The sequence below is a fragment of the Nyctereutes procyonoides genome, unplaced genomic scaffold (assembly GCF_905146905.1).
Source record: "Nyctereutes procyonoides isolate TBG_1078 unplaced genomic scaffold, NYPRO_anot_genome, whole genome shotgun sequence".
Classification (NCBI taxonomy): domain Eukaryota; kingdom Metazoa; phylum Chordata; class Mammalia; order Carnivora; family Canidae; genus Nyctereutes; species Nyctereutes procyonoides.
In genome coordinates this window covers 1131112-1147303 of record NW_026575052.1, presented here as the reverse complement: position 1 = coordinate 1147303, position 16192 = coordinate 1131112, and positions in this window count along the sequence as shown.

The following is a 16192-nucleotide window of genomic DNA, read 5'->3' as shown; positions in this document are numbered from 1 at the left end:
CACAAAAAATAGTGGGATGTGGCTAATGTCCTTAGAAGGGAGTTTATCACTTCAAATGAAATATTTAAAAATAGGGCAGCCCTGGTGGCGCAGCGGTTTAGCGCCGACTGCAGCCCAGGGTGTGATCCTGGAGACCCCGGATCGAGTCCCACGTCAGGCTCTCTGTAAGGTGCCTGCTTCTCCCTGTGCCTTTGCTTCTCTCTCTCTGTCTCTATGAATAAATAAATCTTTTTTTAAAAAAAGAAATATTTAAAAATAAATATTTTAAGGTTCCACTTTATGAAGCTGGAAAAAAGAAGTACAAATTACCCCAAAGTAGGGATTAAGATGGGTCATAAACCGAAACATAAAAGCTATGATCATAAAGCTCCTAGAAGAAAACTTAGGAGAATATCTCCAGGACAGTGGAATAGGTGAAGTTTACTTAGAGTGAACAGCAAAAAGCATTGCATATAAAAATAAACAGGTCATTTGCATTCCACCAACAGTGAAAACTTCTGCTCATTAAGCTAGTGAAAATGAAAAAGCAAGCCATAGACCAGGAGATAACATCCCCAATTCACACATCTAGCAAAGGACTTATATGCAAAACATATAAGGAAATCTACACATCCATTAATAAAAACAGAACCTCATAAAAACTGGGTAGAAGGTCTAAATGGACACTCCCCCGTCCCAAGAGATATATGAATGCCAAATAAGCACGTGAAAGGTGCTCAACAGGGATCCCTGGGTGGCGCAGCAGTTTGACGCCTGCCTTTGGCCCGGGGTGCGGTCCTGGAGACCCGGAATCGGGTCCCACGTCGGGCTCCCGGTGCATGGAGCCTGCTTCTCCCTCTGCCTATGTCTCTGCCTCTCTCTCTCTGTGACTATCATAAATAAATAAAAATTGAAAAAAAAGGTGCTCAACATCATTTTTCATCAGGAGAATAGAAATTAAAACCACAGTGAGGGGCACCTGGGTGGCTCAGTTGGTTAAGCGGGCGACTCTTGATCTCAGCTCAGGTCTTAAATTCAAGCCCCGCACTGCGCTCAAAGCTGGGCATGGGGCCTACTTACAAAAAAACCCCAACAAAAATGAAAAACAAAAGCACAACGAAATGCTATTTCGCACTCTCTAGAACAGTTAAAGTTAAAAATACTTCTCCAAATGTTGGTGAGGACCTATGGTATTGGTCAAAATAAAGCTGAATGTGCTAAAGCTCAGAATGACCTCTGGTAATTGAAGCAGGGTGGTATTGGTGCAAGGACAGACCAACAGACAAACAAAACAATACAGCAGAAATAGAGCCATGTGTATGGAGTCACCTGACGTACAATAACCACACCCATATTAGACAACTAAAGTGGTTTTTAAGAACTGGTACTTTATCAACTGAGTATTCAAGTGGAGACACCTGTCTTATACACAGAGACCAATTCCCAAATGTGCAGAGCGAAACAAATATTCTAACAGATAAACTAGGGGAGCATTTCATGATCTTGAAAGATTTCTTTTTTTTTAAGATTTTATTTATTTATTCGTGAGAGACACAGGCAGAGGGAGAAGCAGGCTCCATGCAGGGATCCCGACGTGGGACTCGACCCCAGGACCCCGGGGTCACGCCTGAGCCGAAAGCAGACGCTCAACCACTGAGCCACCCAGGGATCCCTATCTTGAAAGATTTCTTAAAGAGGGGTCTAAAAACCCTTGTCAATTAAGGAAAAGACTAATGAACTGGACATTATTAAAACAAAGCCCTGATAAGACTCCATGAAGAGAGAGGTAAGAGGTAAGATCACCAGGTGGGAAAAGGTATCTGCAATATGTATACGGGACAAAGGATTTCTATCCAGAATGTGTAAAGAACTCCTACCAATCAATAAGAAAATAATAGACAACCTACTAGAAAATGGGGAAAAATTTGAATAGGCACCTCACAGAAGAGGGTGTCTAAATGGCCAATAAGCACGTGAAGAGTGCTCAAGATTATTAGTCATCTGGGGTATGCAGATTAAAACCACAGTGAAACATCGTCATGCACGTACGGGAATGGATGAAATGTTGAAATGCTGACAATCCTAAGTCTGTGGAGAATGCGAAGCGGCTGGGACTCTCACTCGCTGCAGGGTAGAGTATCCACCGTGAAGTCATTTTGACAAAATATGTGACACTATATGTCTTGTTGACGCTGAACACGCACATACCCCACGATCCAGTATTTCCACCCACAGCTGCATCACCAAAACAGGTGCGTGTGTGCACGTGCCCCCAGACAGGAATGTCCATAGCAGAATTATAAGAGCACACGACCCAAAGGGCCACCGGGATTCCAGTAGAGAAATGGAACGTTCATAATATAAACAGCAAGAAAGGTGGGATCACAACGCACATGACCGTGTGGATGGAACTTATGAACTTGAGGGGCGCCTGGGGGGCTCAGCGGTTGAGCGTCTGCCTCCAGCTCAGGTTGTGACCCCGGGGTCCCGGGATCGAGTCCCACATCGGGCTCCCTGCGTGGAGCCTGCTTCTCCCTCTGGCTGTGTCTCTGCCTCTCTTGCTCTCTCTCTCTGTCTCTCATGAGTGAATACAACATTTTAAAAAAAGGAAACTTCTGAACTTGATGTTGAAATAAGGCAACAGGCACAGGAGTACGTACGTGCTGAGTGATTCCACGCAGGTAAGTTCCCCAAGCACACAAAGGTAATCAGCAATGATGACACGGAGAACACGGTGGCTACTCTTGGCTGGGAGGAGCCCTGAGAGTGGCTTCCGGGGCAGGATGGGGGTGCTGGGAATGCTCTGTGCCTTGACCTGTCTGATTCACTGCAAAAACCTTTCAAACTGTCTATTTTGTGTACGTTTATTTCATAGGAACATTTTCTTTTTTTTTTAAGGATTTTACTAGATAAAATAATAGATGTATCACCCATCCAATCCCTTCCTCCCTCCCTTCCTCCCTCCTTTCCTTCCTTCCTTCCTTCCTTCCTTCCTTCCTTCCTTCCTTCCTTCCTTCCATTTGTACTTGCAGGATCAGGCCCCTACTCTGAGCCTTCCAACTGTGACTCTCTAAGTTTGTGGCAGGAGGAACGCCCACACCGGTTTATAAGGTCAAGGGTAGGAGCTGGTCCCTGAGGGGGAGCCTGGCCCTCTACCGGCCTCCGTCACACCCCCTCCAGGGATCCCGCAGGTGCTGCTAGCGGGTGTCCAGCAGGTGGTGCTGGGGGCCCTCTTCTCACCTGGGTGACGCTGGCTGTTGGGGCCTCGCTTTGGGAAGGAGCCCGTGGGTCAGATTTGAGAGGAAGGCGGGCTGCGGCTCAGCCAGGGCTCGGGCTGGGCTCCCCCCACGCCCCCACTCAGGGGCACACAGGAGGCGGCGGAGCTCTCCTAAGGCGTCTTGGTCCTTGGCCGAGTGCTCCTGGGCAGAGCAGGAGGGCCTGTCCTCCTTCTGGTCTCGACCAGCTGCACAGGCTCCCCTGGGAGTCTCCCCTGGGAGTCCTGCTTGGGGCATGAAAGGGCAGAGAACTGGCAATATCGCAGGCTGGTGAGGGCTGTGTGACCTCGGGCAAACCGCTTTATCTCTCTGAACCTCAGTCTTACTCATCAGTAAAATGGACTGATGATGCCTCATGGCCAGGTTAGCCCCAGGCTAAATGGGTGAGCTCGTAACAGCACCAAGCTGTCATCGGTGGTCAGCAGGCGGCGGTTCCCTGCCTGTGCCCAGGCCGGGTGGGTGGCCTGTCAGCCGTCGGGGCCCCGCCTGGGGCTTGCTCCTTACTCCACACCGTTGCCCGAGCAAGGACAGAACTGGGGTCCTGGTAAGACAGAGGTGAGGGGCGGGACGAGGCAAGTCCCAGAAACCACCCCCTTGAGTGCCCTCACAGTCACAGTAATATCCGTCCCCTTCTTGGGGGATTGAGCTGGGCCACATCATCCTGATTTTCCTTTTTTTTAAAAGAAGATTTTATTTATTTATCTGAGAGAGAGCAGGAGCAGGGGGAGGGACAGACGGAGAGGGAGAAGCAGCTTCCCCGCTGAGCTTCCCGGGGAGCCCGACAACGTGGGGCTCGATCCCAGGACCCCGGGATCCTGAGCAGAGCCCAAGGCAGACGCTCAACTGACCGCGCCACCGGGTGCCCTCATCTCCAGTCATTCCTGCTTCCTTTACAACGGGGCCGGAGGGAAAATTCGACTTCAACAGTACTTGCTTTTCTAGAAAAAGCCCGTCAAGATACACATCATAATGTCTATTATGTGATGTTAAAACATATAAAAGATCAGGGATTTTTGAACCACAGTAAGACCGAGTCCTGCGGGTGGGGGTTCCAGGCTAGGTTCCCGGGAGGGGACCGGGCTGGGACCGGTTCTACGCCTTTCTGAGCAGCGGCAGCCTCTGAGTGGGTGTTTGGACCTGGCGTGTCCTCCCGTGTCAGGGGCTGCGCTGGGGGGACGCGTGTCTTTGGCCCCACGCGACATCCCTCGGTCTCCTTCACGGTGCCAGTAATGCCAGCTGGTTTCCAGTAAGGCAGGGTCTGTAGCAAACCAGTTGCTCCTGCCCAGTGGGGCGACGAGGCCGATGGGAGGCATCTGTGCTGCCTGCCCCCACGGGGGCCCCAGGCTCCAGGCTTTGGACCCCAAGGGGCAGGCGGGCCAGGCCCAGGGATGGGAGGATGCCTGGGGGTGAGGAGCCCGAGTGGGGGAGACACGAAGCCTCCAGACGGGGAGGCGGCCTTGGAGGTCGGGTGGGGCTCGCCTGGAGTTCCTGGGTTGACACTGGCATCTGTGCGTCCCTGACGCCCTGTCCCTCGTTCCACCAGCAGGCCCGGCGAGGGAGGGGCTGCCTCTGGAGCCGCGAGGTCTGGGTGTCACATGCCCCGTCAGCACCCCGCAGCCTTATCTCAGTGCCTCGCTGTTCTGGGGGTGCCGAGCGCGTGGAGCCCAGAGTTCGGGAAACAGGACGGGGTCAGCTCTCTGGGTGGAAAGGGCAGACGGTGGCCCCCACTGTCCCACAGGGCCCTGACCCATCTGAGCACAAAGAGCACCTCTTTGGGAATCAAAGGGATCCGGTTTTATTTTAAATTTTTTTTTAAGATTTTATTTATTTATTCATGAGAGACAGACAGAGAGAGAGAGAGAGGCAGAGACACAGGCAGAGGGAGAAGCAGGCTCCATGCAGGGACCCCGACTCAGGACTCGATCCCAGGTCTCCAGGGTCATGCCCTGGGCCGAAGGCAGGTGCTAAACCACTGAGCCACCCAGGGATCCTCCAGGGGTCTGGTTTTAAATCCATGCTTCTCTGTCGCTGTGACGTTTGCAAAGTGCTTCACTCACCCAGGCCTCAGTTTTCCCCAAATCTGGCAGATGGGCCCAGCAGAACTGCCCCTCTGCTTACAGGGTCGGGGTGACAACTACACGGGGCGTGGGCCTTGCGAAGGGGCGAAGGATGCGCCCACAGCAGATGCTGCCCCCCAGCGCTCCCCACAGCGGGGTACCGCCTGTGGGCACGTGTGGTTAGAAACTCAGCAGTCCCAAGAGGTTTTACACTTTTTGGCCAAGATTTAAAAAAATCAGATTTTTACAGAAGATTTTGAATTTGCGACCATATCTGACAGCACAGGGCCAGTCCCCCAGGACAGCGCTCAGGCACACACACGGAATTCCCCCTCCCACCCAGGCTCTCCAGTCCCCGTGGGGTCCCCAGCGCTGAGGTCAGAGGTCGGGGGCTGTCGTCACCCGCTGGCTTTGGTCCTTGCTGGTTAGAGGGTTTGAATAACTGCATTATTGACATGACAAGTACAGGATTATCGGATTATCATCGGCCCCCTCCGGTGCTTTCTTTCTCTCTTTCCTTTTTTTTTTTTTTTTGAACTTTATTTATTTACCTGAGACAGAGAGAGAGAGCTGGAGAGGGGCAGAGCCAGAGGGAGAAGCAGGCTCCGGCCCAGCAGGAGCCTGACACGACACGTGGGGGGGTGCTCCCCGGGATCACGGCCTGAGGGGAAGACAAACGCTTCACCGCTTCACTGGCTGAGCCGCCCAGGCAGCCCCAGAACAGTGGCTCTTTATCTCCTTTTATCTTTATTGCCTTTTCCCGTCCTGAACGTCAAGGCTGCCTGGATGGATCTAGACACTCCGAGGCTTCCAAGGAGCTGCCTGAGGCGCTGTTCCTGCTCTGGCTGGGCGGAGCGGCCGGTCCCCTCTGACTCAGTGCACCGCCGGCTCCTCCGTCTCTCTCTCTCCCTCCCCCACTCCCCCCTGGTCCCCACACTCAGGCCAGGAGCTCATCGCAGGAGCTGGGCTGGAGGCGCCAGGGAGGAGCTCCCACCACCCACAATCTCTCCGGGGAGCCCCTGGATGTGGCATTTGGGGTCTGGCTGCCGGGAGAGGAGGCCCAGGACGGCCCACTCTGGTTCCCTCCTTCGTGATGCGGCTGCTCCCAGAGGCCCTGTACGCCCTGTATGTCCCGCTGAGTCTCGCTTCCCCCACCGCCAGGCACTCAGCCTGCTGGTGCCTCTTAGAAGGCTCTTCTGAGCACATGCACCTGCACAGGAAGGGGCGCCTGGCCGGCCTTCCGGGCCCGGGTGCACACACCTGCCTGCTTCCAGGGCGTGCGCCCGTGCACGACTGTCTCCCCTGGCACAGCTGCAGCCTCCTTCCTGGATCGCCGCCCGGATCTTAGAGCTCTGGCGCTTGCTGTCTTCGTCCCCCACGAGTTTGCTGTGTGACCTCAGGCAAGCAGGATGGCCCTTTGGCCTGCTTGCAGGGGAAGCCTAGAAGAATGTGAGTAGAGGACCCTGGGACAGGGCCTGCGACAAAGGCACAGTGGGGAATGGACTGCTTTGAGGATCCAAGGAAGGTGTCTGTGGCGCGACACCACGGGAACATTGAAGCAGAGGCTGGGGGTCAGTTGTCCTGAGTTCAAATCCCATCCCACCCGTGGGCAGCCCTACAACCCTGGGGGTAACAGCACCCGCCTCACAGGGTGGCAGAGAGAGTAAATGGAATCATGCATGCGAAGCACGGGGCGCCAGTCAGTGCTCAGAAAGTAATAGCCGTGGTTGTCACTAATACAAGAACGGCAGACCCTACTGGAAGGGCGAAGGAGGCTCCCCTGGGTCAGCTCCCTACGGGCAGGGGCTGGGTGCGGTTCGGCTCGATTTCCAGCACGGTGGGGACCTGGATTCGGGTCACCCCTGGGCTCGGATCGGACAGGGAGGGGCAGGCGTGAGCTCTGGCCGCCGCGTCACCCCGCTTGGTGGGCGCCGTGAGCTGCCCTCTCCGGAGGCCAGTCCTCATGGGACGCGCAGCAGGGACAAGGGGCCCTCCGATGACACCCATACAAGGCTTTGGGCCTGTGCTCGCCAGCCCGGATCACAGGGACGCGGGGGTTTCACCTCTTCCAAGGGAGGGGTAGAGACAAGAGGGAAAACAGGGAGCTATTTCGAGAAGGTGTGGAAGGCCGGGACACTAAAATTAGACCCCTGGTTCCTAAAAAGACATTGGCGCCAACCAAGGCCTTGGAGAGGGGCTCTTCAGCGCGGAATGTGACCCCAGGAAGCACTCCCGCGGGCCTGGGCAGTGAGGTCAGCCTGCGGGGCGCGAGGGGCCGCCCACGGCTGGTGGTCACGGTGCCTCTCCCCGCAGCGGCCCCACCCGCACAGTCGGGGGCCGGGCCCACGGCTTCCCGCCTGCGCCGAGGGAGCGGGCCGCCCGGGGTGCTGTCTCACCTTCCCCGCGGTGCTTTTCCTTTTATGACTCTCCCTGGGTCTCCTGCGCCTTCTGCTCCGCTCTGGGCGTGTGTGCGCATGTGTGTGTGTGTGTGTTGGGGGTGCTCAGCACAACCGGCAGCATTGGAGCCTGGTGCCCCAGAGGCCTGGCTGGGGTGTGAGCCCGGGGGGACCTGGGGTGCCCGCCAGGAGGGCCTGGGCCTCTGCTCCAACCCCCGGGGTCGGGAAGCCAGAGCCCCGTCTCCTCCCCCTGCCCAGGGGTCCGGCCTCCAGCTGGGACATCCTCTGAAGCCCTTCCTGGCCCCGGCCCCAGCGCCTGAGCCAGCTCCTCTCCCCTCTCCAGCGCCCTGGGCCCTTTCCCGGGGCCCCAAGGTGCTTTCTGCGGCAGAGAGCATGGCACGGTGGACCCACGAGGGTGGCCCCGCAAGGTCCTGCCAGCTCCCTCTCTCCCCACAGCCCAGCCCGTGGCCACCTCTTCCGTTCTCCAATGTGCAGGGCCCTTTGATGGCACCTGGTGACCCGCTATCCATCTCCCCTGCACCCCGCCCAGCCGCACCCTCAGCCTCACATCCTTAGAAAGCCCTGCGGGTGACGCCAGGTCAAGTTCCCTTCTGTCCACGTCCGTGGGACCCTCTCCACTTTGCTCATGCTCCCCACGCCCGCGTGCAGGATGGAGGCTCCCTGCACACCGCTCACTGTGGCAAGCTGGGTGCTTGGCACCCAGGAGGGGTCGGAAACACACGCCGGGCGGGGCTGGGCTGGCACCTCCAGGGCCGTGCCCTGGTCGCTCTCGGGTGGTGGGGGCCCAGGGACCCAGGACCCGGGGGTAGCTATGCCCTCTGTAGAGGGAGGCCGGATTGCTGACTCAGTGGGGATGCAGCTGGGAGGGGGGCCTGGGGGCAGTGTCCACGGTGCTCCCCATGGGGTCTCGCTCACGGGCCCGTCCTCACCCGGTGGCCTGGGTTCCTGGACTCTCCCTGGACAGACAGAGTGGCCCAGGAGATGGATGCTCGGTCAGCGCTCAGGGAGACAGCTCGAAGTGAAAGGAGGAGAATGAAGAAAGCGACACGCATGTCTTCCCCGAGGCCTGGCACACGGGGCTTCCCGGGAGTCTCTGAGATTCGAGCCCCATGGGGTGCACTCGGCCTGGGCTGGGCTCACTCCCACCCCCAGGACGGGCTGGAAGCAGGCGGAACGCGCAGGAATGACATGTTCGAGGGTCTGGCTCTATGCAGCCGGGCCGGGCCGGGCCTCTCATGACTCTGCCCAAGACGTGCCTGCCAGGGAGTCCCAGCTCTGTCCTGTGCCCGGTTCCTCGCGCCGCCCCCTTTCCACGCTCACAGGCATCCTGATTGGGCCCCTGTGGCACCTCTATCCTCGGAGGTCCACCTACTAGGTCTGTATGTCCGTACAGGGGTCTCTAAGGCCGCGTACTCGAGCCACGGTCGCCTAAAGGTGCGAGCAACAGAGTGGAGCGTGCAAGGTCCGGGGCGTAGGAGGCTGTGCGGGCGCGTGGCTGAGCGGGGCACGCCCGGGGAGGCGCGGATCGGCCACGGGCGGGCGGCCGGGAGGAGCTCTGAGGGCGCGGCGCCTTGGCGGCCCTTCCGTGTCTCCCGGGAGGCCCCTCTAGCTGTCCTGCCAGGATGGCCACGCGTCTTGTGACGGAGTCTGGTGGCTTGGCGGCGCCTGCGGGGCCAGCACGTGCGGGGCAGGCTGTGCTGCGTGGGGCGAGGCCACCGCGGGGGCGGCTCAGGCTCCGCCGCTGGCTCGGAGCCCGCGGCCCCACACGGGCTGAGGAATCCCGGGAACGCGCGGGGCACCGCCAGGGCCTCATGCTCTGCGTGTGACCGGCCGCGTGCCTCCCGCGGGAGCCGGGTGGGGGAAGCGCGCAGGGTGGGCCTCAGCACCCTCGCCTGACTCCCCGGCGTCCTCCGAGCCGGCTCTGAGAAACCCAGAGCACAGATTCGAAGCGGGGAGCCGTCGCCAGGGGCCGCCCCCTCTGTCTTGGGGACGCAGGACAAAGCCGCCAGGGTGGTGAGGACCGTGGTCGCAGCGAGCGGGGGAGCGGGTGCTGCGTGCAGGCACCCTCCCTCTTGGTCTCCTGGGGCAGCCCCACCCGTGGGCGCTGTGGTCACACCCGATCCAGAGGCTGGAGTCACTCGCACGGCTGGTGGTTGGTGGAGCCGGGATTCGAGCCGAGGGCGTCCCGCAGGCCTCCACAGCCCGGGGGCTGTCCTAAGTACTCGTCTACTGGTTTCTACCCCCCGGGTGGCCCAGACCAACGGTTCACCGCGGCCACAGGACAAAACCCCTCCACACCTTGCCACGGCGCTACTCACACTGATTTCTCCTCCTCCTCCTCCTCCTCCTCCTCCTCCTCCTCCTCCTCCGCCTCCTCCTTCTTGTTATTATTTAGTAGCATCATTTTAGATGTTATGAGCAGCAACCAAATGAAGCTTCTGGAAGCCGAAGCCTGACGCCAAGGGACTGCCCGAAGTCCCCCTGTCGGTAAGGACACCGGTTGCACTGGGTTTCAGGACCCACCCTAAGGACCTCACTCATCCTTGTTCTCTCTCCAAGACCCTATCTCCGAACAAGGTAATTCCCAAGTACCGGGGTTTGGGACTCCAGCAGGACCGTGGCAAGGGCGTGGGGCAAGTCACTTTCCAGCCTCAGTTTCCTCGTCTATGAAACGAGGTTGGGAGCAATCCGTCCCTCCCACCACGAGGAAGAGACACGCTGTTGCTCCGGCCAGCTCGTCGCCGGTGCCCAGGGACACAGCGGCCGTCACCCCCCACGGCCGTCCTGGACGAGCTCAGCCAAGGTCAGGAAGTTCCTCGGGGAGATGCTGGCGTCGTCTGGCCTTTCCAGGGGCGTCTGGTGCCAGGGGGCAGGGCCCTGAGCTCCCAGACAGAGCCGGACTCGGCTTTTTCATCTCTGGGCGAGAGATCGGACGCCTCGCCCGTCCAATGATTTTGGGCCGATCATTCTTTGTGGGGGGGGTGTCTTGTGCATCGTGGGATGTTTAGCAGCTTCCCGGGCTGCCACCCACCGAGGCGGGTAGTGCCCCCTCCCAGGTTACGACACCCAGTGAGGTCTTGGACGTTACCCCGTGCCATCCAGGGGTCGGGACCCTGCTGGGTTACCGGGTGCCTTAGGAGGGACCCTGGTGCTGTTGCATTTGGAATCCCACACCCGCCTCTCTCTAGTCACCGCCCCCTGCCCAACAACCAAGGAAGATTCTGGAAACCGGGCCTGGGCCTGCACTTGGGGCAGAAAATATCTGGCACCTTCGTCCCCTCCGTGTCCTCAATGAGCTGTCCTTCCCGATCCTGCTACTGCAAGCCTGGCCGCCTGGTGTCACCTCAAGGTGACCGTGGCCTGGCCTAGGCACGGTGGCCAGGGCTTGGCTGTACACAGGCCGCAGGAAGTGAGAGCAGGCCGGGCCCAGGCAGGCAGGGCCAGGAGCAGGTGTGGACAAGGCCGCTGACAGGCCGGACTTATCAGGCCCAGAGGCCCAGGCTGCAGACGAGCAGGTCGTGGGGCTTTATCAGCCGTGACAGTGACGGAGCCTGCAGCCGTCCCGCAGGCCCAGGGCGCTGACAGCGGGAGCTGGCCGGGGTGGGGGTGGGGGGCTCCCGGTCCCAGCCCAGGGCGCGGGCGGAGGGCACAGGATGGCGGTGCCCAGAGAGGGGCCCAGCCTTGCTTTTTTCCCCACTTGCTTCAAAGATTGAAGCCTGTGTTTATAGTCTCAAAGCTGATGCTGCTTTGCTGCAACAAGTTATTTTTATTAAAAAGGGACGGGGGCGCTGGGGTGCATTGGGGAGAACGGAGGAGGTGTGGGGGGAGCAGAGCTGAGTCAGGGGCGGACTCCCGGCTCCCTCCCACTGCCCCGTCACCGTCACCATTCAGTTGCTGGAACCAACGACCAAGGTCACGCAGGCTCGGAGCAGCGCCTCACAGCTCCAGAGGCCGGAGTCCCTATGGGGCCAACTTCAGGTGTGAGGGAGCCAACGTCAGGTGTGGGAGGCCCACGCTCCCCTCTGTGCGGGGAGAGCCCGGCTCCCGGCTTGTGGCCCCAGCCCGCCCACCTCTGCCCCCGTCTCCTCCCATCCCCTGGGCCAAGCCTCCCTCCGCCTCCTCTTCTAAGGGCGCCCGGGACCCTTATAAGGTCACCTGATGATCCAAGCTGATGTCCCCACCTCAAGACCTGTCTTTGGGTCATAGCCACAAGTCCTCCGGTGGCTGTGGACCGCGACGCTCTCCGGGTGCAGGGAGGAGGCCGCAGACATCTTCCGGAGGCTTCCGTTAGCCCCTCTCACCCTCGCTGCTGCCCCAGCCCGTGGCCCTTCTGCTGGTCCTCAAACGCGTCACCTCCTCCCTCCTCAAGCCCTGGGCTCACCTCTGCCACCTGGATGGCTCCCCCTGGACTCCTGGGTCCTCCTGCTTCGGGGCTCGGGCCACTGTCACCTCTGGGGAGAGAGCCGTTCTCGTCCCTGCCTGGCATGCAGTGGGCGCTCATGGCACAATAGTGAATGGAAGGGCCCAGAGAAACTCCATTCTGAGCACCCAAGAGGCCTGAGGGGGGGCCTGGCTCCCCTGCCTTTGTTGTCCCACATCTGGGCACAGGCTCAGCCCCAGCCCCAGCCTCCCCACTGGTGACCAGGCCCGTGTAGTTCCGAGCCTCATCTCTGGGGCCAGGGCCTTGGCCTTCCCTGGCCAGTGCCTCCAGGCAGGGTGGGTGGGTGGGTGGGGAGGGGCCACACCAGGGTCCCCTTAGGCACCCCCAGCACCGCTCCCCCAAGGCAGTGTCTCCGGCCCAGCCCAGCACACCTGTTGTCCACCCACCGTGTTGCTCAGGCCTGTGTTCCCCGCTGTCCCTGTCCCACAGGTCCCCGAGCACTGGGCGGGGTGACGCAGGCACCTTGCCACCACCCACCCACCGGGGCCTCTGGGCAAGGCATTCACCTTTTCCATAGTAAAACTCAGAGCCAGCGACGATGGATGGAGCTGGATGGAGCCCTGCCGGGACGCCAGGCCCTGCGGCTTCTTCCTCCCCGGGGAGCTGGGATTCCCTCCAGGGTGTGGAACTGCTCGGGCACTCGGTGTGCTCAGTAACACAGCGTGGCTCCCAGGGCCTGTTCGGGGCTCCTGGTGTGCATCCCTGAGCACAGAGAGGTGGGGGGGAGGGGGAAGGGGGGGAAGGATGGAGGGAGGGGAGGGGAGGGGAGGGGATGGAGGCAGGGAGGCAGGGAGCCCAGAAGCTGGCATCAGAACCTGGAGTGGTGGCTTTCCGCGTCTGGGCCTCAGGTACTCTTTCTGCTTAGATGTGGGGTTGGGAGCGCGTGGCTTTCCAGGTCCTCTTCATCGGTGCTTCTCCTTGAGGCCGAGAGCCGAGCCGTCCTGGTAGCCGAGGCCCAGGGCACATGCTTCCGCCCACAGAGGGGTGTGGGCCCCCAAGCTGTGCTCTCGGTGCACAAGCGGGCACCTGCGTGCCCCTGGGATCCCTGGGGACCAATGCCCGTGTGCTTCTCGAAGCACAGTCCTGTCTACGGCCCTCGCCTTGGAGCTGGGAATAGCCGAGCCCCTCGGTGGGTCCCCGAGAGCACGAGTCACCTGTCACTGACCACGAACAAACAGTGTTTGAGAGGGTCCTTAACCGGTTTGCCGTTCTGTCTGCAGCTACTTGGCGTCACACAACGGAAGCCGTCCTGTTGAGACGAGCGCAGGGGCCGCTGTTGGTCAGCTCTGCTCCGCAAGTGCTCCCACCCCAGGGAGGTTCTTGTTGCTCTCCTCCCTCACTAGAGTTTCCTCTTGGGTGGCAAGTGCCTGACCCCCTCACCCCCACCAGGTCCCCCAGCAGAGCAATGGGGGTGCAGCCCTGTTCACAGGTTGCTCCCCTGGATGGATCCGCACTTCCACGGGGAGCTGTCCCTCTGGCCTCCACTTCGGGGGTGGGCGGTGGGAGGTGAGCACAGTGGCCTCCAGGGAATGACGTGTGTGTGTCACGTGTGTGTGTGGGAGCTCTGGGTATCGGGGGATCACAGACTCAGAGACAGAAGGATGAAAGTTGGACCTTGGTTGTGCCTCTTTGCTGTGAGTCGAGATCCCATGACTCAGCGTGTTGGTGTCTCGTACTCTGGGAGGACGGGAGCCCTGTAGGCCTGGTTCCTGTTTGGTCCTGGTGCTGAGCAGGGGCTGCATGTCATGGACACTCAGCAAACAGCTGCAGAAGGGGTGGATGAGTTCCTCACTGTCCTCAGCTCCAGAATGGAGATTAAAATGCCCACTTGCATTATGGCATTATGCTGTGCTGTGTTAGTTGTCCGTTGCTATGTGACGAAGCAGCCCAAACTTAATGACCTAAAAAAAGTAGGTATCGGACCCACAGGTTATCTGTGGGTGAGGAATCTGGGGTGGCTGAGGCCCCTCGCATGATTACTGTCAGGCTGTCCACAGAGGCTGCAATCTGAAGGCCCGACTGGGGCTGGAGGATCCGTTTTCCTGTTCGCCAACATGGGCTCAACAGATTTCTTGGTGGAAATTACATATAATAACCACGTGTTATATAGTCATATACAGTAATTCTAAAAATAACAGGCCTGATTGCTCTTGAATTGCGTGTCTATTTTGCGCAGGTCCTGTGACAAACGTCTTACACATCTTATTGCATTTAATCTTTCAACCATCTCGAGAGGTAGGTGCTGCTACTACAGACGAGGCAAGGGGAGGCTAAAGTAGCTTGCCCCAGGTATTCAGCTAGCATCCGGTCGTCAGTCGCTGCGTGACAAATTGCCCCAACATTTAGCAGCTTGAAGGGACAACAGTCATTTTACTCTCTCATGGTTTCTGTGGGTCAAGAGTTTGGGAAGGGCTCATGGGGTTTCGGTTCAGGGTCTTTTTTTTTTTTTTAAGATTTTATTTATTCATTCATGACACACACAGAGAGAGAGAGAGAGAGAGAGGCAGAGACACAGGCAGAGGGAGAAGCAGGCTCCATGGCAGGGAGCCAAGCCAATGCCGTACTCGATCCCGGGTCCCCAGGATCACACCCCAAGCTGGTGCTAAACTGCTGAGCCACCAGGGCTGCCCTCTTTTCTTTTCTTTTTTTTAAGATATTATTTATTTATTCCTGAGAGACACAGGGAGAGAGGCAGAGACACAGGCAGAGGGAGAAGCAGGCTCCCTGTAGGGAGCCTGATGCGGGACTCGATCCCAGGACCCGGGGTCACACCCTGAGCTGAAGGCAGACGCTCAACCGCTGAGCCACCCAGGCGTCCCTCGGTTCAGGGTCTTTGATGCCACTGCAGACAGATGGTGGCTGGGGCTGGAGCAGGTGGGGCTGGGCAGGCATTTCTGTCTCTTCATGTGGCTTCGGGCTCCTCCAGGTGGGGCCACGTTGGGCCTCCTCACGGCTCAGGCCTCCAGCCCCAGCATTCTGGAGAGCAAAGCGGAAGCTGCTTCACCACCATGGCCCAGCCTGAGAGCGCGGCGTGGCTCCTGCATAATCACAAGCCGCCCAGATTCCAGAGGGGGAAGTGTGGGCTCCGGTTCGACGGGAGGGAGAGTTCAAGTCCCTTTGTAGGAAGAGCGTGCCAAGGGGGAGACCTCGAGCCCCACTAAAGGCTAAGTCCTCCAGGGACCTGAGCATAAACCGAAGGACACGGGAGCCCAGACCAAAGAGCCCTCGCAAATGCAGGGGGCCTGTGGCTGCCCCAACACAGCACCGCAAACTGTGCGGCTTAACGCAGGGAAACTGACTCTCTCCCGGCTCTGGAAGCGGAAGCCCGACAGCGAGGTGGTGGCAGGGCCCTGCTCTCTCTGCAGGCTCCGGCGACCTCTCCTTGCCTCTTGCGGCTGCTGGTGGCCGCTGGAACTCCTTGGCTTGAAGACGCACTGCTCCCAGCTCTGTGCCCCTGGGTGTCCCTATCTGTGACTCTTCTCGTCTTCTAAGGAGACCAGTCATGTTGGATTTAGGACTCACCCTACTCCAGTGTGATCTCGTCCGAACTAATTACATCGGCAAATATCCTATTTCCAAATAAAGTCATATTCTGAGGTGCTGGGTGGACATGAATTCTGGGGGGACACTGTCCCAGTACAATGTCCCTGTCTGATTCTCCTGTCCCTCTTATCATTCTCTTTTTTTTAATTAATTTATTTAAAAAAACATAATTTAGGGGATCCCTGGGTGGCGCAGCGGTTTAGCGTCTACCTTTGGCCCAGGGCGCAATCCTGGAGACCCGGGATCGAATCCCACATTGGGCTTCCAGTTCATGGAGCCTGCTTCTCCCTCTGCCTGTGTCTCTGCCTCTATCTCTCTCTCTCTCTGTGACTATCATACATAAATAAATAAAAAGTAAAAAAAAATAATTTATTTATTTTTTTAATTTATGATAGTCACAGAGAAAGAGGCAGAGACACAGGCAGAGAGAGAAGCAGGCTCCATGCAGGGAGCCCGACGTGGGATTCGATCCCGGGTCTC